Here is a 20,214-nt window from a genome sequence, read left to right as displayed (position 1 = left end):
TAGCACAGTGTAGTAGAACAAAGTAAGTTAACAAAAAGACAGATATAATATTTACTGTATAGGCAGCATAACTAATAAAAAAATATGGACTCTCCCACTTGGCTTTTAGCGTAACCACTAATATAAAAAAAAATCAGTCTGTGAAGCTGACCCACAACGCAGATCTAGAAAGTCAAAACTGCTGTAAACTATAAAACATTGAAATGACTGGATTAGAATGAAAGGTTTAGGGTATTTTCAATGGAGACCTCAGCAATGACAATCTCCATACCACCTTGCTACACATTTCTTTTACAATGAAACAAATAATGAATCTGTGGTGCAAGTTAGAATTAGAAAATCACAAATATTATTACAAGTAAAGAAAAGTAACTCTCACTTTTGTGAACAAATCACCTGCTACCTTAGATAACCTAAGGCAGGCTGGTATCTATTGACTTCACATGGGCTTCCCCTAGATAATTACACACTATACCTAAAAACAAGGATTTCGGTATAATACCACACATTCCTAAGACTACCTACATCAAGCTGATTTTTGCATAAAAAATAAAGACTTCAGCTTCCCTTTTTTGTTTCTGGATACCTTTATTCGTGTGTCTCATGCAATGAAGATCCTTGGGCAGCATTTGTCAAAGGCAGGATGATAAAAGGCAATTTGAATTTCCTGTGGCTGCAGATTACTGTACGATACTGATACACCGTCCCATGTGGCTACAGAACAGTTTTATCTATGGCAGGGGAGTTACTATACCTGCCACAGCTGGATGTCATGAAAACCCTGCCAGATGAGATTGAGCGGAAAAGCTCAGGAGAACACCAGAAAAGCTACAAATGGCTTTCTTCAGGCACAGCAGAGACACGCTGACAGCTTGCATCAGATACACAGACATATTGAGAGGCAATATCATAATTCTTCTTATCTCAGCTGTACAGCTGAAAATCTTTCAGTAAAAATCTGTTTTTATTTCTGGTTTAGATAGGGAGGGGAAAGGGTTTGGACCCCTCAGGTTTGTTTGTTCCAGATTCACTGGAAAATCTATTCAACAGAAATAATGTAAAAATACAAAAATGCTTTTTTATTGCTGTGACCCTGTCGGACATCTCTACTCAATTTCTCTTTTGGTGACAACATCAACGGGACCAGAAACAGCAATAAAAACCTAAGAGAGATAGTAACTCTTCCTCACTCTATCTGAAACCCAAAAAGTTGGTTTACAAAAGAACTAAACCCTTATTTTAAAAAATTGCAGCCTGGCAGGTTCTCTATTGCAGAAGTGATGTTTTTTCTACAATAAAACACACTTACCTGCCTGATCACTATTTTCATTTGTCCAATAAATGGAGCGTATGATGCCACAATACCCCAAGCATCCTAGCTTCCCCTGAAGCTGCCAGGACTAAACGAACTCCTGTGTGGAAATTATGTGACCCCGGTCTGGCCAATCAAGACCAAACTCCCGGATGAAGACTGGGAAAAGATGTGAGGACAGGTGAGTGCAATTAAAATCAAGTTACTAATCAAGATGGTTGAAGACCCAACTTCAGGAAAGAAAATCAGGGGAGTGCAATTAAAATTGAGTTACATTACCTTGCTATGGCCAATCAAGATAGCTGAAGACCCAACTCCAGGAAAAAGTTTGGTTAAGATAGCAAGGACAGGTGAGTGCAATTGAAATTGAGTTATGTCACCTTGGTCTGGGTAATCAAGATGGCTGAAGACCCAACTGCAGGAGGAAAATTGGGTGAAGATGGCGAGAACAGGTGAGTGCAATTAAAACTGAGTTACAATACCTTGCTATGGATAATAAAGAGAAGAGAGGGTTTTTTGGCTGCTTGTGATATTTAGTGAAGCTTAATACAAACGGGAGTATACATCAAACCACTGTTGTTTACATCTGTTTCCCATTACATAGACATGGGTTGGATGTTACTGGACTATACATAGAGCACCTATATTAGGTACTGTATTAATAATATGTTATGTTGCAAGTGTTCGAAAAAAAAAAGTCTCATTACCCGACGCATTTCGCCTTATAGGCTTCCTCAAAGGGTATGCAACACACGTATATGTTCTAATGTTTAAGGAAATGATAAACATGGTTAAAAAGTATTACAAAAGACATAGCTTTGTAGTCCTATCTTCATACATATAAACTTAAATATTTCATGCACAAAATCATTTCAAATGTACAGAGCCAGTAATTCAAAGTTTTGTGTATTAACAGAGGTCCATAATGGATGGTTTATATATAATATATTATTGACATATTACTGTTGTCATCACTCAGTCATATATATATAACATTATGTCCATAGGCCAATGGTATATGATATATTATATGATATATAAAAGTATTTCTCTTTAGTTTACTGATGTTACACCAATAAACAAACAATTGTACCTTCTGTACCAATTGTTGCAATCTACAATGTATACTTGAAAAAAATGGTGTGGGGAAAAAAAGTATATACCTTGATGGTTGTATTTGTCATGCTGTTATGGCCGAAGACCAAACTCCAGGAAGAAGTTTGGGAAAAGATGGCAAGAACAGATGAGTACAAATATAATTATTTGGGTTAAGATGGCAAGAACAGATGGGTACAAATAAAATTGTTTGGGTTAAGATGGCAAGAACAGATGGGTACAAATAAAATTGAGTTACATCACCCTGGTCTGGCTAATCAAGATGGCTGAAGACCCAACTCCAGGGGGATGACTGAGTAAAGATAGCGAGAACACGTGCGTGCAAATAACCCCAATGGTCCGGCCAATCAAGGCGGCTGAAGATTGTGGAGACATGTGAGTGCAATTAAAATCAGACAGCTACTATTTATTTGGAGACATCGCCTGTCTCTTTTGCAATAAAGGACCTGCTGGAGCACAGTTTTTTAAGTTTCAGGTTTAGTTACGCTTTACGTTGGGATTTTTAGATATTTACATATCCTAAGACAAATGCCAAAAATGTTTCTTTAAGCTTAATCAAGTTGTGATTGAAGCTTTCATGGTGACAATGAAGCACCCAAAGTAAAACACATGCACAGCCCTGCAAATGATGCTAGTTCCGGGGCAAATCCACACACCTCCAGCACTGACGGGGATTTTGGCCCTGATTTATTAAAGCTCTCCAAGACTGGAGAAGATACACTTTGAGCAGGGAACCTGGGTGATCCAGAAAACCTGGAATAGATTTCTTAAAAGTCATTTGCTATTTGTTAGCAAATGTTTTTAATCATGGACCAGATCCTTTCCAGGTTTGCAGAGTCACCCAGGTTCACTGCTGAAAGTGTATCTTCTCCAGGCCCTTTGTCTCACTTTAACCCTGATACAAGAAAAAAAGTGAATGATGTAACACATCAAGCATGGAGGCCTTGTATATCATACAAGCTATTGTCTGAAGGTTGCCATGGAGATGCTATCATCCAGCTGATGAGCGGTGACCCACAATGCACTGCTTCATAACACCCCCTTGTGACTGGCATAAAGTGGCAATGCAGTCAGATAACATTATGGCTGGTCCTGCACAGAGGACTGCAATGCAGCAGATGCAGACAATGGAGGGAATTAACCCGTGAAATGCCAGTTACCACAGAGAAATGGTAGACAGGGTGGTGCACCAGAATAAAAGCGCGTCGCTCTGTACAAACTGGATTTCTTTCTCTTTATGAACTAAATATAAAAACTAATTACTTTAGTCACAGAGGTTAAAATGAAATGTTAGATTGCTCTCTAAATAGAATAATATGACATCAGGCATGGATAGAAAAGAAAACAAGCAAAACTCTGCTTCTCTGTGACACTGATCAGATCAATATTTAGCAAGAAGAATTAAAAAAATGGTAAAAAAAACTGTTCTTAGGGCATGTCTGGGTGAGATAAAATACTGTACATATTCTTACCACAGAGTCTTGTCTTAGCAATGGGAACACAGTAGACCTAAAAGCAATATACTCAATGATTTGCTCCCACTCCTAGTATATCTGTATGTTGTACCTAGTACATTATGGCACCATGATGGCGGGGAGCTCCATGCCATGTCTTTGTGTAACACTAGTGTGTTACATTTCTTTGCAGAGGATACATAAGCTGATGATGTTATCGTGATGATGTCAGGCTAATGAAACCTTCACTATGGTGTCATCGACCTGCCCACTGGGGTGGCATCATCATGCAGCCTGGGCTCTGAATACTGTGGCACTGAAGGGTGCTTAGCCATCATTATCTAAAAGAATCACCTTCTACCACCAAGGGAGAACAATAGAACAGATCTGTAATGTCAGTGGACCTTGAAAAGTTAGTATAGTATAGTACCTTGGAAAAAAAAATATAGTATAGTATAGTAATAATTACTTTATATAAAATGTATCTTTATGTATATGTCTTGTCTTCTTCCATACTTGTCCTAACCTATCATAAAAGGGAATATGCAAAACTCAGAAAAGAAGAAGCTCATTAAAGATGAGTCTCTAAAAAAGCAGGGCTTTAAATCAATAGAGTTGTAAAAAATTACAAAGATTCTATATATAATAAACCACCATAGATCCATTGTCGTCCAGCATTCACGACAAATGTGGAGAAAATATTAAAGTTTACAAAAAAAACCTTCAAAAGAAGTAAATGGGAGATATGTAGTTCATTATTAAACATGGTCTAAATGACAACGCGTTTCGCCAGTAGGCTTCTTTAGGGCAAAGCAACGTCATACAGGGTCCCATTAATTGGATGGGGATTGTGGGGGACCACAAGTAAGGACAAAAGGAGGTCATTTACAAAACTTAGGTATTTTTAGACATTTACATCACTATATAAACTTTAACTCAAATCCTCCCATATGAGAAAAAGGGAAGCTTGTAGCAGTGGTGGGCAGTGACAGGGGAGAAGAGAACTCCCCTGTCACCACCCACAGATCAGCCTCTTCCCTTCACAGTTACTTCCTCCCTGCCCCATGACTTTAAATTAAATATTCCGGGAGTTATGATGTCACTGCTAATAAATGCCTAGATATCTGCTGATTCCTTTATAACTTTAACAAATTTTAATGATTAACGGACTGTGCTTGTGGCTGGAAAAGAATATGTGAAATACAGATCTACATCCTAAAGTTTGACTTTATTCATCTTATTTAGGAGCCGTCTTCGCCAAGTTTTTGTTGGAAAAAGCTTTGAGATCTATATTAAAGTCACTTGGCAGTGAAGCAGAAAAAGGTTTATAATTCTAGCCGTGCGTGGAAGTAGCTATCTATAGACGAAAGTGACCTGCAGACCTACAAACATGGTGTACCTTTTAAAAGCTGAAACAGGTGTAAACTCTACTGCCAGGATTTTGCAATAAAGCGTTAATATGCTCAGCATATTTTCACAATATTGTAACTGAATACCCCCAGCTCCAATGTTATGGTGACCATTTACATGTAACCTTGACACACTGATGCTGTAATTGGTCTTTTTCAGGGGTTTGGAGTCCTTGGACAACTTCACTGGCGATGTAGGGATGATTTGGTACCCATGCATGCACACATCTTCATTTTGGCATGGTATGTTGTGGTTCAGTATACACAAAAAGGAAGCAAATAATAAAGAATTTACAGGAAACATGTTTACCTACCTCTGTAATATTAAAGGAAATGTAGAGAAATTTTTTTTGATTGATATCCCACCATCTGGCCGATTTCCAACTACGAAATGTCTATCTAGGTTTTTGTTTTGATGCGCAGGAATTGCATTTTTCTGGATGCATAGCCAACACTGCTTTTTTTTTCCTTTTTTATGGGTTAGTTTTTTTTCTGTCTGTGAATGACTTTTTTCCACTTCCTATACTGAGATGTAACAGGAAGTTTGTGGAAATCCTCCTGTCGAGGGGAATGTCCCTGGGACCTTATTATGTTTCCCTTTCCTTAAGCCCTTCTGGGGCTATTTAAAAAAATATGATATTCCTTGTATAGTCAACAACACCTCATTACAATTTTTCAATTGTATAAATTGCTTAGGTTTTTATAGGATTACTTTACACTGAAGCCTCATACATAAAGAACAAATCAACATGCTCACCTTGGTAGTAGCCTATAATTATCTTTACTTTGCAGCCTTAGCACTTTATTTGCCTCTGTACATGGTAGGCAGGGGCAACTGGGATCTTATACAAGTCTTCTCGCCCCAAGCTCTTGGTGAGGATTGGATTAAAAGAAGTAGGGGAGTAGATATAAAGTACATATAAATACATATAAAGTAACTTTTTAAATTATGAAGCAACTATTAAATTATGAAAAAAAAACTTGTGCTCCTTTTTTTAACTGGGCGGACTCGTTACTATTTCAGCTGCCTATTTACAAGATCAGCGTATTTGGCAGACCATTTCAAGCGAATAATGAACCATTACAATGTATTAAACTGTTAAAACAACATACGGCTCTCAAAGTGCACATCTCACTGCGGTCACACAACATAACCTTGAGCACAAGGCATTTGGATGCTGTGGATTGTCACTATTCACCTTGTTAAATGGGTTTCATTTGAAAGCTAGGGGTGCTCTGGATAGGGTTTAGATATTTAGGTATTTCTATTATAAACTCAGCATATCTGTCGAAAAACTTTATACCAAGCAATAAATATACATTTATTATGCTGTGTACACCACTATATTATTTCTGCCTAAACAAATGCAGAATAAACCATCCTAAGACTATACATCTTGGCAGAGTGATGGCCAAACCTGGGAAGTGTGGAGCAAATGCCAACCACGAAAATAGATTATGGGACTTTGGGGAAGAGATGCACATATATGCATTAAAAAAATAACATCTTCAATCCAAGCAGATTTTTCATGAATAGGCCACATTAACAAAAGGTCTAAAATGTCTTGTTAAGGATAAATTGTGCAACCATATTATATAAAAAAAATTATTATAAAAAAATGTCCAGCAGTCAAGGTTTCTTTCAAACATATTCAAAAGCCTTTATTCCAGACAATTGAGGTAAATGTGGCACCTTTAAAAATCAAGTCTTCCCTTTATCTACCATTCAAAAAGCTTCCTAAAGGGGCCTGTTTGTCAAAGTAATGATGTTCTCTTTTTGTTGTACTTTTTTGTCCTTCACTCAAACCTGATCACTATTTTTATCATGTCATATTTATGTAAAGGAGAACAGATATTGTTACCTGTTGATTGGGATTCTACAGTATAGAATAAAGGTAATTTAATACTTCTTATATGGCAATCAGAAGTTCCATTCATCAAAGTGACAAACAGCTGGAAAATGGCTAGTGGGGTAGTTACCAAGGCACCACTAATGCCCAATGTGGCCAATAGATTTCTCCAGTATCAAAGCTGCAAAAAAAAAACATTCTTTATTTAAACATTGTTAAGGGTTACAAATCTAAGCAAGTAAAATCAAAGAACAAACAAGAAATGTATAATAAAATTAAAATGCAAACCACGGGTGACTATAGGAATAACAGTATAAGGCACCAATTGTGTTATAAAGGGTTAAACAATTATAGGGAAGACAAGGGTAGAGTGGGGGATACCATGAACACAATAACACAACAAATAGGTCTATTGCCATATACAAATTAAATGTAGAGAAAATCAGTCAATGGGGTTTTAACCCATCAGCCCTATAACTGAGAGGTGGACTCGCAATATAGGGGTCTAAGTAAATCTTATATTCTAGTGAATCTGGAAATTATTTCCAAGTGAACCATATTTCATAGATACGAGTGTGTGTACCATGTATGCTAGACATTAGGTTCTCTATATACATGATTTCATTTACCTTCATTTATCTAACTACAGCTGCATGGGGGGGTGGATCTGCTGGCTCCAGAATAAAAACATGGATGATCCACTGCTGTACCCAAATGTTGCAGAGCAAATATTTTGTAGGACTTTGGATCCTGTGAATCAGCTCCGGTGTTCTGTACCACCTCACAACTTTATTAAACTCAAGCTCCTAAAACCTACTACAATTAGATATTTTATGTGTCAGTATGAAAATCTTGTCCCTCTCCCAGAGAACTCCCTGCAAATGCTTTTTGGTGCACAAGAAAGTGTCTGATCACCAATTGATCAATTTAGCAATCATCACCTTTCAATAAATAAAGCGACAATCATGTGATTAATATATATATATTACTTGCTGTAACTACCAGAAACAATCAGAATCCATTTCTAGTGCTCTAACTTCAACCCTTGCTTCTGATTGGTTACTATAAGTTACCAAAGTTAAGAATAAGAATTTGATTGAGGTTATATATGTTCTGCTGGCAATGTTACCAGTAAGCAGCTGAGGCAGAATGGCCGTGTGGGAGGACCGTCTGTGTGTGCACATTCTTGTAGGCGTACAGCCAAAAGGTATAAATAGCTATATCAATGAATACATAAATGCTGAGATAGAATTCATTACTTCATCTGGAATGGTTGCTAAATTTGAACAGTAAAGTTAATTGTTTGCAAGACTTGGTACTTAAATGCGATTTATACTGCCGGCACTTCTTATTCAATAAAAATGTCCAAAGGATAACGGAAAGGTGTAATAACCATATCAACCAATCAGAAACCTTCTTGATACTGCTTTGGTTTCAAACATAAATTGTAATTAATTGCTATGAGTTAGTACCCTAACAAAATCTATCATTTACTGGTACGGCTTTTATAAAATGATTCTGATTGGCTGGTATGAGTTACTGCACTAATATAACTGTATTCCTGTAACAATGGCGTGCTTGATGTGAATGTATAACTAATTTGTATATGTTTTATTTATTTATGTTTCACGTTTTCAAAAAAATATTTTTTATTTAAATTTTGGTACATATAGAACAAAAAATGGCAATATTTTATATTCACCTTCCAGCCAGCAGGGAGATCTCTAAGCTCCTTATAATGTATTCAATGTTACTGTTTCAACAAACACACTCAGGAGTGACTCATACCCCTTCTCCCATATCCTTGTTATACAAGGATTAGCATAGGGAATGGCTTGTAGATTTAACACCGCAGATGTAAAGAAGTCTTAATTACGTTCAGATAACAGTCATCAAGGTGAACAGTCATGCTTGACATGGGCGAAAATCTGACATGGGTACAGCAGTCCTCAATGTCGTTCATCTACCCGTCATAGGGGATTGATGAGGGACCATTGTGAATTTCTATGGAGGAGAGCACAATGGGGTGCTGCTTGCTCCACAGAACAGAACAGCACTGTGAACAGTTTATCTTTCATTGGAAACAACCGTGAGGGTCATTTTAGCAACAGTAGTCTGTATGGGGCTAATAATTAGGTCAGTAGGTCAGCCAGAAGAGATATAATAAGCTAGAGGGTGATTGAAATCATACTGATCTGTTCATACATTGAACCAAACAACTGCCCATTTGCCTCCATAATGGCTACTGCCATATTATACACTTTAAATAGAGACAGAACACAAAATAGGTGGGTTACAACAATACATGATTTAAAGTTATTGGTCACAGATCAATCAAACATATAGAAAATCTTAAATTCTTGTTAGCCAATCAAAACCATAAAAGCAGGATTACAATTGGCCACATAACCAAAGCTCACTGTGTCCACGTCTTTCCTACTGCACCGCTCACTTACATTAATTTCCTATTTAGTATGCTGATGGAGTAACCAGAACCGCAAAGGTTAATCCAAAAGAGGCAAATCACATTTCCCTGATTAGATCTGCCAAAGACTTTGAATTGTATCGCCAAGTCAAGTGGCACTACATTTCCCTATTTCCCAGCTGGTACAGATAATATGTCACTTTGTAAAACATTGCCCACAAGGACAAAGACATTAATTTCAGGATGGCATTCATTATACCTCCTGACTCTCCCGTAGAGGAAGCAGCTCCGTCAATTATAAAGTGACATCTTTATGATATTATATCTGAGGACTGGAACACTTCTCTTGATGATGTCACCCTGGCATAACAATGCTGAGAAATGGCCCAATCTGCATGCATTCAAATTACGTGGCATGACATGGGGCAAAACAAAGCATAGTCTAGACAAATGAGCGTAGGATTCCAAAGCCTGCAGCAGATGATGAATAATTGTCACCGGGAGTGATCATTTCTGGGGACAGTAAAATGAACGAGTGCTGTACATGGAACTTAGAAGTCTATTCTATGGAAAAGGGAGGACCAGGGGATGTCACAGTGCAACCCCAATAAGAAGCAATAAATCAATATATGTCAATGTTTCTCAACTTTGTAATACAAAGGAACCCTTGAAAGATCTTCCAGGTCCTCAGGGATTTCCTTCTATATTTACTATATCCGCAGCTCACAGTATTTTAAGGTGGTGGTCAATGAGAAAAAGTCCTTACATTGCTGGCCATTGGGAAAAATCGCCTATATAAGCCTGAAAGGCACAGATTGATCAAGGAACCCCTGCAACCTCTGGAGGAACCCTAGTTGGGAAATCCTGATATATATGAATGCTAGATATTCACACAAGACAATTACAAATAACTGAAACATTTAAAGCAAGCAAGCACAATCTGATCTAGGTGCCACAGGGCACTAAGGAGTCAGAGCATCAAATGACGGCAATGGAAAACGATCAGCTTGTCAAAGGTTTTATTTTTATGTATTTCTAGTTCCTGAGAATTGTGCACATCAGATCTGCAGATATAGGAAGGACAAAAACTGCTGAGATGGGAGGAGATATCTGACGTCTGTTTTTATTTATGTTACGGAAAATGCAACATGGGGAGTTGGCGTACCTGGGTATGATACAATACAAAATCCCTGGGCACTCATCTCTACTAGGCAGCTAATAGAACCTATGAGCAACAAAAGAAAGTGTGCCAGTATCTAGTACACAGTGTTTTTTTTATCTGTGCCAGGGCAGGAAAATACACCTGATATACCCAAAATAACCCAACGAGCAACACACAACTATAATATCCCACCTGCTAAATGCACCATTTAAATATATAGCTCTGCAGACTTTCCTAAAAGAGATGAAAATCCTACTTGAACATTATTCTTCTTCTAAAATACATTGCAAAAATATAAAATGTTTTTTTATCCTTTGCTGCATTTCAGTGCTAAGGATCTCCTTCGGCAGCTTTGCACATTTCCTCTATGCATGCTTGCCATACTGCCAGTGTCAGAGCCAGTTTCCTGATGGTGACAACAGTGGCCCATTATTATTATTACACAGTATTTATATAGCGCCAACATATCACGCAGCGCTGTACAAAGTCCACAGTTATATCACTAACTGTCCCTCAAAGGAGCTCACTATCTAATGTCATATGTCTTTTTTATAGTTTAAGGTCAATGTTGGGGGGAAGCTAATTCACCTAACTGCATGTTTTTGGATTGTGGGAGAAAACCAGGGGACCCAGGGGAAACCCACACAAACATGGGGAGAGCCTACAAACTCCATGCAGATAGTGTCCTAGCCTATTTCTGTGCAATGCTGTATGTTAAAACAGTCGCTTCTCCATCAGAAGTTTATGTGACAGGGCGACAGGAGAGCAATTAGGAGATGGGGACAGAGCGTTGTGGTCTTATAACAGGAATTCCTGGAACCTTCGTAGCAAAATCAACAAGAATTATTTATATCAAAATAAAAATTTCAAACAATAAAAAATACTAATAAAATGACATAAAGGCTGAACAAAAGCTTTATTTTTCATATATTCCTTAAAACTTGTAGCGGATACAAATTCACTTGGTGTGCACAATACCTTTATAAACCCAGATATTACTTTGTAAAAGAAGTGGTGGAATCAATGTGTCTGTACATAGCCAAAGCAGAGCTGTAGGAAGGACCCAGCAGGCGCCCTGACTACTAGCTACCTGCAGAAAACTAGAGGAAGGGGGCAGGTACAAGGTTACCCTGCACAATGGGCCTCTTCATACCCATGAGGAAGGAGCACAACAATCATCTCTCCATCACTCCCTAGACCCATCAGAATGTTCCTTAAACTGCAGGACAACTGACTGGCTCCCTGTGCTGCTTCTCCCCCCTCCTTCATATCTAAGCCCTGCTGTACAAGTGACTACAGATAAATTCAGGCAACAAGAAAGAACAGAAATGTCAGCCTCCACATTTTGGTGGGACTATTTGTGGTTTGACGTAAACAAATTTAGGGATTCACTTATAAAAGAAAGCGGATATTACAAAACAATTGACATGTATTGGATTCTAATGAGGATTTTTTGAATATTCTTCTCCTGTTTGTGTGGGATCTGTCTGGTGTTCTCATTTCATTCTACTACCCAACAAACATATTAAGAGATTACTTGGCCTGCACAAAAGTTTACTTTACAGTGTACGTCTTTATTACAAAGTTGAGGATATTAAAGTGTGGAAAGTTCCGTCTGGTTTTTATTACATTCTGTCTTCTCATTGGGAAAAATCCAAATTCTACACTGAAGACACAGACTGCGACTAAGCTATTGTTGTCAGTAAAAAGATAAAAGGTTAGAACCTGGCTGTGACTTCCTGTTGTAGTGACAACTCTTGTTTCTTGTCCTGATGTCCCCCTACAGGGTCATTTATCTGTCAGTCATTTGCAACTCCTATTTATTGTACAGCGCTGTGTAATATGTTGGCGCTATATTAATTCTGTTTATTAATATTAATAATATTGGATATAAATCCACTTTTTGTCTGCACCAAATCCTGTACAGATGAAGCCATTACCTTGTAAAAGTAGCAGTGACTTCATACATCTGCTGCACATACACTATGCATACAGCGGAGCTATGGGAGGGACTCAGCAGGCCAACCCCCTATAGGCTGCCTGCGGAAAACTACAGAAGGGGCGGATACAAGACCAGTCAGCCTGTACAAGAAAAGAGAGCAACAGTAACCGGTCTTTATTACAGGACGTTCCTACACAATCGCAATTTCACACTGGATTACTTAAAGGGTGTGGAATACATACACAAAGTAGGTCAAGACACAAGTAAGAATAGATACAGTAGTAGGATTCTGTGTTTTGGACAAAGTAAAATGTGTGTCTGTTTTTACTTTTGTATTCTTGTGTTTATATTCTTCTTGCAAAGTGATACTAGCTATTGGACTATTGGGACAGGAAGTGAAACAAATTTTCCTTCTAGGGATGCCAATAGCAAAATTAGACCCTGCCAGATCCAGGCGAGGTTGCAAAGATAAATTTCTATTGTTTTCGGTGTTCATATCCCTGGTTGGTGGCACTGGTTACTAGAATAGTAAATGCATGTGATCTCCCTACAGACAGTGATATAAGCCTGACAATGTCAAGAGGGATCAACTGGATCAAGACATGATTTGGTTTTGTGGCGGAATCTCAATTTAGAAAGTTTCTTTGCTACGTAGAGTGAAATGACCCATTAGGCATTATTTTAGCAAAAAAAGCTTCAAAAGGGGGCACTTGAGCTAAATCTAAAATTTCCTGAAAAAAAAGATGCCACGACAATAAAGACAGCACAGTTCAGTGGTTAGCACTTTGGCCTTTTTCTCCAGGTACTCCGCTTTCCTCCCACATTCCAAAAACATGCGGTTAGATTAATTGCCTTCTCCCTCAAAGTTGACCTTAGACTGTAATATTTGACATATGACTATGGTTACAGTTAGTGACATGACTAAGAACTTTGTACAGCGCTGCGTAATATGTTGGCGCTATATAAATACTGTGTAATAATAAGGTTTTTTTTTTAATAAAAATCAGGAGCTGTACCCTACCCACTTGGTGCTAAAACTTAGGCAAAATCTCACCAGCCAGCCTGGAGCCCTGATGAAGAGGGTATGGTATCCCTGAAACGTGTTGGACTGTCTTCATTTAAAACTCTTTTGCATTAGCAATGCAATCGAAAGCAAATGTAAATGCAGCATATAACAAATTCTGAACTGGTATACAAATATTATTTCATTTCAGCAAGGCAGCAGTGACAGCAGTGACAGCGAGTGAGTTAAATCATTTGGCTGCTATTCAAATCAGTGTTATACAAGTTTATACTACACACGGTAAGCCTTGTGCACAGAGAACATAGTTTTATTTGACATAGGGCTGTGCCAGGCGTCAAGTAGGTTATTAGCTGCAAACTTCTCCTGTGCATCTGTCGCCTGTCTGTGGAGTAAGCAGCATACCGGTGGGCTCGATCAATACTCAACCTGTCAATATCAGGGAAACACTTTGTGACTCATGCTTCGGTGCTGTCAGTGCTTCCTTGTAAACTGACAGCCTAAGGTTTTTATCCTTTCAGTCATTTCTGCCTGCTGAACAGGTGTTCTAGAAAGAGAACAGATTTTTTTGCATTTTGCATGTGACTACCGGAAGAATCATTGTAATTTTTCCCATTCTTAGTTCTCATAATTTAAAGGGATGGTAAACCTTAAATTGTAGATCAGTGTTTCTCAGCTAGGGTTCCTCTAGAGCAGTGGTCCCCAACCTTTTTGGGCTCCCTGGCCACTAAATGCACGGACTCCGGACCGCCCATGAGCGGAGAGCCATGTATCACTCAAAGGGGAAAAAACTTCCCCCAGACGTCATGATGCCAGAACCTGCCCACTCCCTCACCATTTGGGACTTTGTGTCTAGAGTGTGCAAACTTTTTGATTCAAGGGCCACAATGGGTTCTAAAATTTGGCAGAGGGGCCGAGCCAGAGTCAGATGAATAGAGCGCCGGGTGTCACTGAACGTGACGTCATGATGACATCACCCCGCCCAGTCTCCCATCGCAGATCTGAGCCTGCGATTAAAAGTGGACTGGTTGTTCAGCGCCCTTTCCCGAGCCCAGGATTTGTGCAGGGGATTTCTACAGGGGACATGTGGAGACACTGAAGTACAGAGAAAGTTCAACGAGCTGGATAAAAAAGCCTAACAGGCCGTATATGGCCCGTGGGCCGTAGTTTGCCCATGCCTGGTCTAGAGACACAACCCGCCAACTGCCCTGAGCCTGCAATCCATACAGGAGACATGGTCCTTCTCCAGACCCCACTGGGGGGTGCACCGGCCAGAGCCCCAGCCTACCTGTCAAACGGCAGGGTTAGAGGTTAGGGACCCCTGCTCTAGAGGTTACAAGGGGTTCCTTGAGCAATGAGCAATATGTGCCACTCAGGTCAGTTTACATGACACCAATGATTTTTTTGGTTAGATTTTTCCCATTGACCACCAGACTAATGTACTGTGAGCTGTGGATATAGTAATAATAACAGGGGTGTCCTAAATCCTAAAAGTTCCCCCATGATAAAAAAGTTTAGAAAGACTGCTGTAATGCGATCTGCTATATGTCTTGGGAACATTGTTGGTGAAATCTCTGGGTTGAGTTCCCAGGTTTGCACACCTGCTCTGGTCATTACGAGGGGCCACCACTCTAAAAGATGGATTTATTTATAGATTTTAGCATAAAACAAGCAAAGCTGGATAGAAACACCCAGAACTTAGAAATCATGTCAAGGAAAATTTGGCTGGAGTACCGAAAGTGTGTCAGAAATCAAGAGATGACTCTTCCGCCAATAATGAGGAATGCCACTTTTGGGTAGAAACCTTCAAAGATTTACACTCTCAATATCAGATGCAGTTTTTATACTTTTTCAAAGCGGATGATGTGTTGTGTTCCCTTGCAAATCAAAGTCCTGGTGAAATTACTTTATCTATGAGCCTAAAATTTGAATGGTCCAAACCTTATTGGGGCTGCAAACTTTTCATACACATCATTGCAACTTTTCATACAAATGATTATCAGTCAGCATTAATTTTTATATTATTATTATTAGACAGTATTTATATAGCGCCAACATATTACGCAGCACTGTACATTATTATTGTCACTCCCTCTCTTTTTCCTATATGTGGGGCAAAGACAAAACTGGTGATTTTATCAGCAAAACCTTAAGGGTATAGATAATTTGAATTTAAAGTGCAGGTACCCCCTTTCCCCTGATCAAACTAAGCATAACTGTTAGATGTGTAGGTGGCACCCTGGCACTGCCTACATGTAAAATGTCCTGGCACAATTCCATGGCAGAATGAAGCAGCTGTGTAAGAGTTATATTCTCACCACCTGGCCACTGAAAATGGCCCAAAACTCTGAAACTTAGAAGAAAACTAGGCATTGATGTCAATGGTGCGACATGGGGTACAGTGGCTGTCACAGAGCTGCAGAGTAAACTTTGGCACATAATTCTGCCATGATGGGCTAATATTCTGTGCACAATATGGCAAAACCCTGGGAGCCAACAACAAAGTTTACTTAGAGAGCTGATATATGGAAAATAATCTAAAGAACCACAGATAACCCAGCAGCTTCCATCTGTCATTTCTGCAGTCAGAGTTTAAAAGTGAAACAGGAGCAATAAGAATAATTTTAGTTAATATTTTTTTAAACGTCGTCTATATTAAATGATCCCGTAACTTCAATTTACTGTAAGACACTCAAAGAGGGATTACTTATCTTCAGGTCATTTCCCTGCTGCACTGTTCTAGCACTGGTGCCCAGTTCTTCTAGGTACATAGCTCCTATCTTGTTCCATGACGAAACTCTGGGTGGCTGAGCTGTCATTCAAAAGCGGACAGTCTGTGTCAAATTTGAAGATTGGGGTCCTATTTATAAGGTTATGTTCATACTGGCGACAAGGTTGTGGTGCGGTTACTGCTCATGCCAGGGAACTGCAGCTTGTACCCATGGCAGCCCCACAGAGAATGAATGGGGGCAGCAGTGAGTGCTTTGGATTATAACAACTAGGCTATGTTCGGACTGGCAGTAAGGTTGCAGAGCTGTTACCACCTCATCACACCCCTGAACTGCTTCCTCAGGGGAGATTTTACAAAGGACCTGATTTATTAAAGCTCTCCAAAGCTGGAGAAGATACACTTTTATTAGTAAAGCTGGGTGATCCAGCAACCCTGGAAAAGATCTGGTCCAGGATTAAAAACATTTGCTTACAAATAGCAAATTACTTTTAGGAAATCCATTCCAGGTTTGCTGGATCACCCAGGTTTACTGATGAAAGTGTATCCTCTCCAGCCTTGGAGGGGTTTAATAAATCAGTCCATAGAGAAGGAGTGGAGGTAGCAGTGAACAGTTCCGTGCTGTAAAATGTACACCCTGCAGCTCCGTGCCAGACAGAACAGTTTAAATCTCATGTATGGATGAACAGAAACACTGATCCTTTGGTAGAAAGTCTTCAACTTTTATTTAGCTGTTTGCCCAGAGATCATGTTTATTAGTTAGGCACTCTTACTATTGCATGGTAAGGAAAACAAGCAATCCAGTCCCCCTTTGACATTGTCTCTGAACCTACTTACCTAGGACCTCAGGATTGCAGCAGAGAAAGTGTAAGCAATCCCATCAAAGGGTCCCAACAATAAAGAGAACCTGTTATTTTACCAAGCATGACCATAGAACAGGTTCATATAGTACTCCACTCATTTCCCTTTTTATTGCCACCAGCCATTCTCCACCAGTGTTCTGTAGGACCCTGGAACCCCCAGTGCTTGCTAGGGGTTCCTCAAACTATGGCTGATTGACCTCCTATTTGATGATGCTGACACTGCTGATGTTTTAGTTGTCTATAACGGTTGTACTCTAGTAGGGGAAATCTTTCTGGCCACCAATTATAAAGGCTTTTTTTACTACTGTCCCCCTAATAAACTGGCTTTAGTAAAGGTTCTTTGAATTTTTTTCAGGTCTTCCTCAAAGGTTACCAAAGGCTGTTCTAGACAATTGTATTTTATTTGTTGTCTGCGATATTGTAAAAATAATTATTAAATGACAATCAGTCACCTCAGCCAAAACTGGATAGGAAAACTTTAACAATGTGCAAAGGTCAAATTAGAGGAATCTATGAAGGTGTACAAAGATGAGTTCGATATGAGCTCATTATGACTGGAGGAAGGTTTGTGAATAGGAGTGTAGTGACCTGTAAGGAAACCAGTAAATCCAGCAAGAGGTACAAATAAGACAAGTTTTTCCAGATCCAACACACTGCATAACATTCTTTACATTGTGGAATGTGCATTGTGCTGTATGACAGACCAGATTAGTTTTCTGAAATGATATATATATATAAATGACATGCATGCATATATTAGCACTCTAGTATATGTTAATTCAATGACCCTATTACATTCTGGCTTAGGACAATGGGCCTGATTTATTTAGGTTCTCCAATGCTGGAGAGGATACAATTTCATCAGTGAACCTGGGTGATCCAGCAAACCTGGTATTGATTTCTTAGTCATTTGCTATCTTATAGCAAGTGTTTTAAATCTTGGAGCAGATCCATTTCAGGTTTGGTGGGTCACCCACTGACAAAAGTCTATCCTCCCCAGAGAGATTTCATAAATCAGGCCCACTCAGTAACACTTAAACATGCATGCACTGGACTTCTGCAAAAGTTCAATGACCAGTCCTCAGCCAGGACACCAAAGGAACCCCCTGAAACAAACTACTAACTAGATCTCATACACATCAAACTGCAACCAACCAATCAGCACAATGCTCTCATTATCCTGGCAAGTGTAACAGTAAAAGCTGACATCTGATTTGCTGCCCGTTGCATTGTAGAATACCAAGCTGCAATGATAGTGAAGCTGATGCACATTGCAGCCATCCAGATATATTAGGGCTGCTCGGTCTGGTGTCATTGGCAATGCAGTGAAAACAAACAATAGTAGAGGAGGCAGCATGAGGATTCTTACCAGGCAGGCTTGTGATCAGGCTCTGTGCCATTGGTGTCAGTGGTGCCCTGTGCTCCCCATGCCGCTGGTATAGCTCTCCTAGGTGTGTAGGCTCGGGGTTATTCTCCGGAGACGTACAGGTAACGCATCAATCTGCGATCCCAGCTGCGCTCTACAGACTGCCCATGCAACCCCGCCTGGCAACGCGCATGCGCAGCCCTCCCCTCTCTCCTAGACCATTCATCCCAGCCTGCAGATGTACAGCCAGCATGGGCTGAAGGGGTGTTGGAGGGATGACCTCCAACTTCTGATATCCTCAATATTTTTACATCATTAGCCAGGCACAAAGGGGTGCAGGGCTGATTGGCTATAGGTGTGTGTAGAGCTGGGGGCAGAGGGGGCATTTACTACCCTGTGCCAGTGTATATATTAAAGCTGGGCTAGGTGGAGATTTTTCCCTATTGAGATCCATAGCTGCTCAATGTATAAAGCTAAGAGAACCTGTCACCAAATAGGTAACCTCCCTAGTGGTTCATTTCTTTACCGTTTTATATGTCTAAAAGCGGTACATTGTTTTTCATGAAAATTTATTTTACAGTATAATATAATAGTATTATATATATAGTATAGTATAGTAGTATATATATATAATAGTATATATAAAAGTATAATCAAGTTTGAAAGACAAAATCATAAATTAAAACATTTATAAAAAATTAAAAAATAATAAATTAAAATACATATATATAAATAAATATTATACTAATATAATATAATATTATACTGTAAAATAAATGTTCATGAAATACAATGTACTGCTTTTACACATATAAATCCAATGTATTGCATTCAATACAGTTATTTTGTATTGAATGCAATACAAATGGATTTTGAATTTCCCGCCCCGCCGGCAATGTACACACGCACCAACGTCACCGGGAACTCCCCCGATGACTCATCATGTACAGAAGGCGCCGCAGGAAGAAGATGGGGATCGTGGCGATGGACGACGCGGGACACCGGTAGATCAGGTAGGCACCGTATTTACTAACCTTCCCATAGGTTTGCCTACACCGAGTGTGACTCGAAGTTACCACTTTCAGGAACTTTTATCTACCCCGAGTCACACTCGGGGTTACCGCTAGGGAGGTTAATAGGTCGAGAAGTGATAGAGTTGTCTTCTTTTTCTTTTTTTTATCTGCCCCTATCTGTCCCCAGAGACCACCAAACTCCTTGTACATGCTCTTATCATCTCTCGTCTGGACTACTGTAACCTCCTCCTCTCTGGTATTCCACTAACCCGACTCTCTCCTCTACAATCTATTATGAATGCTGCAGCCAGACTCATCCATCCTTCCCACCGCTCCTCTTCTGCTGCATCTCTTTGTAGTTCTCTACACTGGCTTCCATTTCACCTTAGAATCAAATTCAAGCTCCTGTGCTTTGCCTTCAAATCCCTCCACAGTTATTGTCCCATTTATCTTTCTGACCTGATAAAAAAATACTCCCCCAGCCGCTCTCTTTGCTCCTCCAATGACCTACTAATGACTTCCTCACTCATAACCTCATCACACGCGCGGCTCT

At 39.5% G+C, this 20,214-nt stretch overlaps 1 protein-coding gene across 4 annotated transcripts in view; it reads right to left on the bottom strand.

Moving 5' to 3' along the window:
• Positions 1-18,805, bottom strand: part of ARMH4 (armadillo like helical domain containing 4) — a 100,285-nt gene extending 81,480 nt beyond the window's left edge. For 3 of the 4 annotated variants that reach the window (XM_072428068.1, XM_072428071.1, XM_072428070.1), the window contains exon 1: positions 18,652-18,805. The gene's annotated coding sequence lies outside the window, so the exon portion shown is untranslated. Of the gene's footprint in view, positions 1-1,309; positions 1,407-18,651 lie in introns of those variants that run through there. The other variant, XM_072428069.1, reaches the window with a different exon arrangement.
• Between the last annotated feature and the right edge of the window lie 1,409 nt (positions 18,806-20,214).

This window comes from Pyxicephalus adspersus, chromosome 12 (assembly GCF_032062135.1).
Source record: "Pyxicephalus adspersus chromosome 12, UCB_Pads_2.0, whole genome shotgun sequence".
NCBI classification, from domain to species: Eukaryota; Metazoa; Chordata; class Amphibia; order Anura; family Pyxicephalidae; genus Pyxicephalus; species Pyxicephalus adspersus.
Note: the sequence above shows the minus strand (reverse complement) of the source record. Positions and strands in the feature narration are given on the sequence as shown.